Source organism: Oncorhynchus keta, chromosome 4 (assembly GCF_023373465.1).
Source record: "Oncorhynchus keta strain PuntledgeMale-10-30-2019 chromosome 4, Oket_V2, whole genome shotgun sequence".
NCBI classification, from domain to species: domain Eukaryota; kingdom Metazoa; phylum Chordata; class Actinopteri; order Salmoniformes; family Salmonidae; genus Oncorhynchus; species Oncorhynchus keta.
Window position 1 is genome coordinate 39,154,503 of NC_068424.1, and position 9,174 is coordinate 39,163,676.

Below are 9,174 nucleotides of genomic sequence, written 5' to 3' on the forward strand. Positions count from 1 at the left end.
CCTCCCTGATTGCAGTTCCTAGGGCTTCCACTAGATGTAAACAGTCTTTAGAAAGAGTTTTAGGCTGGTTTTTGGAAAAATGAGTGAGAAGGAAAGCACGTTCTTTGTTATTTATCTCCGGTAAAGACAATAACGATTCTCTGTCTTAAATTTGTTTGTTTATTTGCGTATTAGGGTACCTAAGGTTTGATTATAAACGTTGCTTGACTTGTTTGGATACGTTTATTGGTAACGTTTGGGATTCATTTTGTATGCATTTTGAAGAAGGGAAATCGGTGGATTATTGACTGAAGCGCGCCAGCTAAAATGAGTTTTTATGATTATAAAGAAGGACATTATCGAACAAAGGGTCCATTTGTAATGTAACTGAGTCCTTTTGGAGTGCCAACAGAAGAAGAGCTTCAAAGGTAAGGCATATCTTATATTGCTATTTCTGACTTTCGTGTCGCAACTGCCTAGTTGAAATATGATTTGTCATGCATTTGTATGCGAGGTGCTGTCCTCAAATAATCGCATGGTGTGCTTTCGCCGTAAAGCCTTTTTTAAATCTGACACCTTGATTAACAAGAAGTTAAGCTTTATTTTGATGTATAACACATATATTCAAGAAATATTTGAATTTAGTATTTTTGAATTTGGCGCTCTGCAATTTCACCGGATGTTGGCCAGGTGGGACGCTACCGTCCCACGTATCCGTAAGAAGTTAAAGTAGATGTCGACCGATTATGATTTTTCAATTATTGAAGGACCAAAAAAAGCCGATACCGATTAATCGGTCGATTTTTATAAAAAATTGTAATAATGACAATTATAACAATACTGAATGAACACTTTTATTTTAACTTAATATAATACATAAATAAAATCAATTTAGTCTCAAATAAATAATGAAAAAAGTTCAATTTGCTTTAAATAATGCAAAAACACAGTGTTAGAGAAAAGGAAAAGTGCAATATGTGCCATGTAACAAAGCTAGTTCGTTGCGTAATGTGTGAAGACCATTTATTCGTAACAAAGAGTAATTAATTTGCCAGAATTTTACATAATTATGACATAACATTGAAGGTTGTGCAATGTAAAAGCAATATTTAGACTTATGGATGCCACCCGTTCGATAAAATACGTAACGGTTCAGTATTTCACTGAAAGAATAAACGTTTTGTTTCGAAATGATAGTTTCTGGATTTGACCATATTAATGACCTACGGCTCGTATTCCTGTGTGTTTATTATAATTAAGTCTATGATTTGATATTTGATAGAGCAGTCTGACTGAGCGGTGGTAGGCAGCAGCGTGCTCGTAAGCATTCATTAAACAGCACTTTCCTGCGTTTGCCAGCAGCTCTTCGCAATGCTTTTAGTACAGCTCTGTTTATGACTTCAAGCCTATCAACTCCCGAGATTAGGCTGGCAATATTATAGAACATAAGAACATACAATAGTCAAAGGTATATGAAATACAAATGGTATAGGGAGAAATAGTCCTATAATTCCTATAACAACTACAACCTAAAACTTCTTAACTGGGAATATTGAAGACTCATGTTAAAAGGAACCACCAGCTTTCATATGTTCTGAGCAAGGAACTTTTAAACGTTAGCTTTTTTACATGGCACATATTACACTTTTAATTTCTTCTCTATCACTGTGTTTTTGCATGTTTCATTATTTATGAGACTAAATTGACTTTTAAAATAAGTGTTCATTCGGTATTGTTCTAATTGTCATTATTACAAATATATACAAAAATCGGCGGATTAATCGGTATAGGCTATTTTTGGTCCTCCAATAATCGGTATCGGCGTTGAAAAATCATAAATGATTGACCTCTAGTCTACACCCCACTCCAGTTTTAAAACAAAACATGTAAAAGCATTGGCAGAATCTCATTGTTCCAAAACACATTGCCAATGCAAGCATATGATAACATTTAAAGTGTAAAATACTCATTGGAACGTATTGAAAAGCCTCTGTCTGAAACATTGGCAGGTTTAAGACCCTGATATACAGTTCTCTGCAGTTCCCAAAATAATCGCATCAGTATGACTAACTCTCCAGCACCTATATCCAAGGAGACGTTGTTTTGTTTTTTGACACATAGAAATAGTATTATGGAACGTTGACTTGAATGGAGATGTTCCATTCTAGTAATTATATTTCTGTTTTTGACCCTGTCCACTGCTCAGCTTGTCTTTACATGGTCATTAGTTCTCATCAATGTTCTGGGGCAACCTTGAGATGACAGAGGCATGGTTTATCAGACAGAACCACTGTGATCAAAGGATTAACACACTACAGTACACTAACCCGCTGCTAATCAGGTATGGACAGACTTGGCAGGCAGCTGAACACTCAGTCTTCAGTGAAGGGGGTAAGAAAGGAGAAAGAATCAAAACAACTTCTGAGACAAAATGTCCAGAACTCAAAATTAATGACTGATATCACGACATGACTGATGTCATACTCTTTGATAAAGCAAAATCTGCGTCAGCTGCTATTTTATGAACTACTCAATAACATCCTACAGAACAAGTGCAGATCAACAGACCAAAAAGTGGTGGTGGGGGGTCTCTCTGGCGAACTGACTTATTGCTGTATGGCTCTTTCAGATAAGTGATGGAAACTGAATTGGTACAGTATGAGTCACTTAGCCAGTCTACATCCATGCAACGCCTTTGGAAAGTTGTGGTTGTGCTGACCAGCCGTTTCCTTTCCTCTCCTCGAGTACTGCCGGAATTAATGAGCCACTTCCCTCTTTACCCCCGTCTCCTGGGGGCATCTAACGGGCCTTACTTTCTCACACCAACCCTGCCAAAGGAGGGTATGTGTCAAAGCACACACTCACACACACTCTCTCTCGCTCAAGCACACGCACACTGAACTCAAACCCCAGAGACAACCTTGTTTAGGTGCATCTCAAGGAGTTTCTCCCTCTCTATTTACATGGTGAGTGTCTGTTCTGTTCTCTTTCAAAAACTTCAGTGATGTTACCAAAAGATAACAAAGTGTCAATCTAAGAATGCCAGAGAAATAAGATTGTAATAACATTATTACAAACGGAACTGAAGAAGTCACAGCTAACATTAACCTCTCACACTGCCTGTTGTTTGAGTATATGCTCTCTGTCTAGACAATGCATTTTAGTCTACTGCTTCATTTTAGGTGGCAGATAGCCTAGTGGTTAGAGCGTTGGGCAAGTAACCAAAAGGTTGCTGGATCGAGTCCCTGAGCTGAAAAGGTACAAATCTGTCATTCTGCCCCTGAACAAGGAAGTTAACCCACTGTTCCCCGGTAGGCTGTCATTGTAGATAAAAATGTGTTCTTAACTGACTTGCCTAGTTAAATAAAAATCTGTTGTGAATCAATAATCACTTATAATGGCGCCGGACGGGATGGCTGCAGTTTTATGGGCTCCTAACCAAGTGTGCTATTTTGTTTGTTTTTTTCGCATTGTTTGTAACTTATTTTGTACATAAAGTTGCTGCTAAAGTCACTTATGACCAAAAAGAGCATCTGGACATCAGAACAGCGATTACTCACCTTAATGAGTCCGACACAAAGGATATATTTGCTTTCCGGAGACAAGGCCAAAATCCCCATCATTTGCGTGAGAAAAAGGCGGAGACACAGAGGGAGAAGGTCGAGGGTGCCTTGTGAGGATTCGGTGGCGAGTGAGTAAATCGCCACTAACAATGGTTCTATTGGCCAACGTCCAATCACTGGAAAACAAACTCGATGCTCTACGGTCGAGACTATCCTACCAACGGGACATAAAAAACTGTAATATCTTATGTTTCACGGAGCTGTGGCTGAACGATGACACGGATAATATAGAGCTGGTTCGGTTTTCCTTGCTTCAGCAGGACAGAGCAGTAATGTCTGGTAAGACGAGGGGCAGGGTTATGTCTACTTGTCAATAACTGTTGGTGCGCAATGTATAATATTAAAGAAGTCTTGAGGTATTGCTCGCCTGAGGTAGAGTACCTCATGATAAGCTGTAGACCACACTATCTACCAAGACAGTTCTCATATATATTGTGCATAGCCGTCTATTTACCACCACAAACAGTTGCTGGCATTAAGACCGCACTCAACGAGCTGTGTAAGGCCATAAGCAAACAAGAAAATGCTCATCCAGAAGCAGTGCTCCTAGTGGCCGTGGACTTTAATGCAGGCAAACTTAAATCTGTTTCACCTAAAATCAAATCAAATCAAAAAATCAAATCTAATTTTATTTGTCACATACACATGGTTAGCAGATGTTAATGCGAGTGTAGAGAAATGCTTGTGCTTCTAGTTCCGACAATGCAGTGATAACCAACAAGTAATCTAACTAACAATTCCAAAACTACTGTCTTATACACAGTGTAAGGGGATAAAGAATATGTACATAAGTATATATGAATGAGTGATGGTACAGAGCAGCATACAGTAGATGGTATCGAGTACAGTATATACATATGAGATGAGTATGTAGACAAAGTAAGTTTTACCACCATGTCACATGTGCAACCATAGGACAAAAACTCTAGACCACCTAGACCACCTTTACTCCACACACAGAGACACATATAAAGCTTTCCCTCGCCCTCCATTTGGTAAATCTGACCATAATTATATCCTCCTGATTCCTGCTTACAAGCAAAAACTAAACTAAAGCAGGAAGTAACAGTGACTGGCTCAATATGGAAGTGGTTAGATGACGCAGATGCTACGCAACATGACTGCGCTCCCGAGTGGAGCAGCGGTCTAAGGCACTGCATCTCAGTGTTAGAGGCGTCACTACAGACACCCTGGTTTGATTCCAGACAGTATCACAACCGGCTGTGTTTGGGAGTCCCATAGCACAGCATCAGCATCGTCCGGGTTTGGCCGGTGTAGGCTGTCATTGTAACTACGAATTTGTTATTAACTAACTTGCCCAGTTATATAAAAGGTAAAAAAAAAAAGAAATACATGTTGCTAGCACAGACCGGAATATGTTCTGTGATTCATCCAATGGCATTGATGAGTATACCACCTCAGTCACCGGCTTCATCAATAAGTGCATCTACGACGTGTCCCCACAGTGACCGTACGTACAGTTAAAGTCAGAAGTTTACATACACTTAGGTTGGAGTCATTAAAACTCGTTTTTCAACCACTCCACAAATTTCTTGTTAACAAACTATAGTTTTGGCAAGTCATTTAGGGCATCTACTTTGTGCATGACAAGTCATTTGTCCAATAATTGTTTACAGACAGATTATTTCACTTATAATTTAATGTATCACAATTCCAGTGGGTCAGAAGTTTACATACACTAAGTTGACTGTGCTTTTAAATAGCTTGGGAAATTCCAGAAAAGGATGTCATGGCTTTAGAAGCTTCTGATAGGCTAATTGACATCATTTGAGTCAATTAGAGGTGTACCTGTGGATGTATTTCAAGGCCTAACTTCAAACTCAGTGTCTCTTTGCTTGACATCAAGGGAAAATCAAAAGAAATCAGCCAAGACCTCAGAAAAAAATCTACATAAAAATCTACATTGACATAACCTGAAAGGCTGCTCAGCAATGAAGAAGCCACTGCTTCAAAACCACCATAAAAAAAAGCCAGACTACGGTTTGCAACTGCACATGGGGACAAAGATTGTACTTTTTGGAGAAATGTCCTCTGGTGTGATGAAACAAAAATATAAATGTTTGGCCATAATGACCATCGTTATGTTTGGAGGAAAAAGGGGGAGGCAAGCCGAAGAACACCATCCCAACCGTGAAGCACGGGGGGTGGCAGCATCATGTTGTGGGGGTGCTTTGCTGCGGAAGGGACTGGTGCACTTCACAAAATAGATGGCATCATGAGGTAGGAAAATTATGTGGATATATTAAAGCAACATCTCAAGACATCAGTCAGGAAGTTAAAGCTTGCTCGCAAATGGGTCTTCCAAATGGACAATGACCCATTTACATTTACATTTACATTTAAGTCATTTAGCAGACGCTCTTATCCCCAAGCATACTTCCAAAGTTGTGGCAAAGTGGCTTAAGGACAACAAAGTCAAGGTATTGGAGTGGCCATCACAAAGCCCTGACCTCAATACTATAAAAATTTGTGGGCAGAACTTAAAAAGCGTTTTTTCCCCCTTTCAGTTAAAAAAAGTCACCACTGCCGGCATATTTCAATGACGAGGAATGGGTCACAAAACTTGCTTACCTGTGCGACATATTCAACCTGCTCAACGAACACAATCTGTCACTTCAGGGGAGAATGACAACGGTCTGTAAGTTGGCAGATAAAGTGGTTGCATTCAAAGCAAAACGGGAACTGTGGGGACGGTGAGTGGATAGGGGCATATTTGACATGTTCCAAACATTAGCAGGGATTTTGGGAGAGACTGAGACTGGGCCTTCTTTCTCCCAGCTGGTGCGCAATCACCTAGCTTCACTGTCAACGGAGCTTGAGCATTACTTCCCAACCGCCAACGACCCACAAAGTGCGAAGGAATGGATCTGTGACCCATTTGTGAATGTTCCAGGTGAATCGTCCATCTCCATGCAGGAAGAAGATCAACTCCTTGTGGTTGCAAATGACGGTGGCCTTAAAAGTATGTTTGAGATAAAGTAATCTCTGCCGACCTTCTGGTTTTCAATCAAGGCGGAATATCCTGAGAGAGCCACAAAAGCACTTAAAACGTTGCTTCCATTTCCAACATCCTATCTCTGCGAAGCAGTGACGGCAACAAAAACAAAATTACAGAGTAGACTGGACACAAGGAACATGTCACTGTCTAACAATCAACTGTCTTGTTGCTGGGAAACAAACAGCGACATGGAGAGTTGCAATGTCTTTATTATATGGTCATTAGATTTAAAAAAATATGCACTTTATGTTTTTATAATATCACGGTAGACCTACTTGAACTAAAGTCTGGGAAAATATTGTCTATATGAGACCTGTCCGTGGTGCAAAAAAATGTTGGGGACCGCTGCTCTAGAGGACACCAAGGGAAAGGTCAAGAGAAAGATATTGGCTGGCTTTCAACACCCCCTCTAATCCATTCGAATGCTTTTCGTTTCATATGGCCTAGTACATCTGTATGCATAATTTTCCATTTATACACAATCACAATAGGGCTTTGGTTTTCTCATTGGTGATTTTACAAGCCGATCTTAAAATGTATTGCGTGGACTGGTCACCACTCAGTTATAGAGGTTATTATTACTAATATTATAAAATCACTAGACTCTTTACATAGGCGTGCTACATTTGGCCTTCATTATCAGTGTTTTCCAGGAAGCAGACCTTACTTTTCTCCATGTAATCCAAGATAAGTGACGCCTGGCAAAACTCTCTTCCTCTTTGCTTTCCTTCAACCGCACTCCTCTCTCCCTAAAGGTTATATTGAGTTCTCCTCCTAGGTGACAAAAAACAGACCCAGTAAGTGGGAATAAGTTGTAGAGTCAAGTTTTCATACAGCATCACAGAATGAGCCATGGGCTAGACAATCTGTAATGTCAGAATGGAGTGAAACAAGTCATTACCCTGTTCATTCTTTGTGCAATACTCATCATGGCCCTAAAGTTGCATATAGGTATCACCATCTTGCTATGTTTTTGTTTACTCACAAGAGGACAAGAAATACAAACGGACCTGATGGTCCTCGCTGCAGTGGTAGACTAAACTAACAAGTAATGTGGCCGACGATAATGAACGCATTAAAAATGGAGTAGCCTATGCTATTTTAGTCAGTTGACCATGAGCATCCATCCCATCAGTTGTTGACCTTGTCCCCTTGCGCCTGTTATTATCGCCATAGGTCATTTCCCTGAGATTTTACACTTCAGCACTCGCAGGTTCTCCCCCGGTCTGTCAACACAGTCAGTGTCAGTCACATGCTCATCGCCAACAGCCAAATATGTAAGTAAATGTCTCTAGTGTCGTTAAATTGTCGCTATTAATCCACCAGCATAACTCTACTGTAGAACTAAACGCTTTAAAACATTTAAACGTTTTTAAAAGTTCGACGAAATGGGACAAATGTGTAGCGATGAGAATAGTGATGATTGGTTGTTGTTGTAAATGTGGAAGCACATGTGAATGAGAAGACGTTGCAGGTGCGACAAAACATCAAAGCTATCCGCCTGTATTTGACATACCAACCATATCCCATGGCTGGGTCATTGCTATTCTCATTGCCATTTGTTGTTAGTTACAAATATTTCAAATATAACTGCCCTGTGAAGATAGCAAGATTGAAGGCGTTCATGCTCGCTGGGTTAAACGCGGTCATGTTAAACTTTAGGAAAAACATATAACATTTGCAAGAAAACTCTCTTGTACGGAGAGCCACAATGTTTGTTATTCTAATCTTCAGCAAGCTATTGATAGCTGGCTATATTGTAAACTGGCGAAATTTTGCTAAATGTTCGATATAGGTTGATAGGTATGTCTGAAGCGCCTTTGCAGGTACTGCTTCAGCGAGGCTAGCTAGCACTCAATATATGGAAGTTGAAAAATACATCTGTAAATGGTCATTTCGTTCGTGGTCCCCGTTGCTCAGTCATCCATTCCCCAATTGTATCATATCTTTTACATCCCGTTTTATTATCGGTCCACAGTGAGCTAACTACAGATCAAATGCAGCAGATATGAAGATCACCGGCCAGCCAGACTGAGGTTGCAAATCGAGGCATCCTTAACAGATGCGCGCCTCTGCTCTGTTTGCTTCAAACCTTCTCTCCCTCTGCCGAATATGTATCCAGCGGACACAGCTAAATATTACTCGATACCATATACAATTCGTCGTTTTCTTGTATTACATTTCACACACATAGGCTACGGCTATCATCACCCTGAGAATACGCATGTATAGACTTTTTTTTATTTTTTACCTTGGAGATGCGTAGGGTCGCGTTGCCGTGTCGTACAAGTTCCCTGCGCTCAGCATCTACCGCTGAGAGAGCTCTGTGCTGTAGGGAGTATTTGCAGCATGCCTATTCGGGGGGCGGCACCTGCAGGGGCGCAGGAGCAGACAATTCCCCAGCGCCCTATTAGCAGGCAAGGAATATATTTTTTCACCAGTCGTGCTGCTGGATGATTTTTGTGTTCTAAGGTTGGGACAGATTTGTTTTCACTTTTCAATTAGCCTAGCTAACTAATTGAGATCATGATAGTAGCCTTAGCTAACAGTTAG

At 40.3% G+C, this 9,174-nt stretch overlaps 1 protein-coding gene across 2 annotated transcripts in view; it reads right to left on the reverse strand.

Moving 5' to 3' along the window:
- Positions 1-8,950, reverse strand: part of LOC118374773 (uncharacterized) — a 43,082-nt gene extending 34,132 nt beyond the window's left edge. Inside the window, exons 1-2 of one of the 2 annotated variants that reach the window (XM_035761270.2) lie at positions 8,873-8,929; positions 7,289-7,395 (exon numbers count right to left, since the gene is read on the reverse strand). The gene's annotated coding sequence lies outside the window, so the exon portion shown is untranslated. Of the gene's footprint in view, positions 1-7,288; positions 7,396-8,872 lie in introns of both variants that reach the window. The other variant, XM_035761264.2, reaches the window with a different exon arrangement.
- Positions 8,951-9,174: the final 224 nt, after the last annotated feature.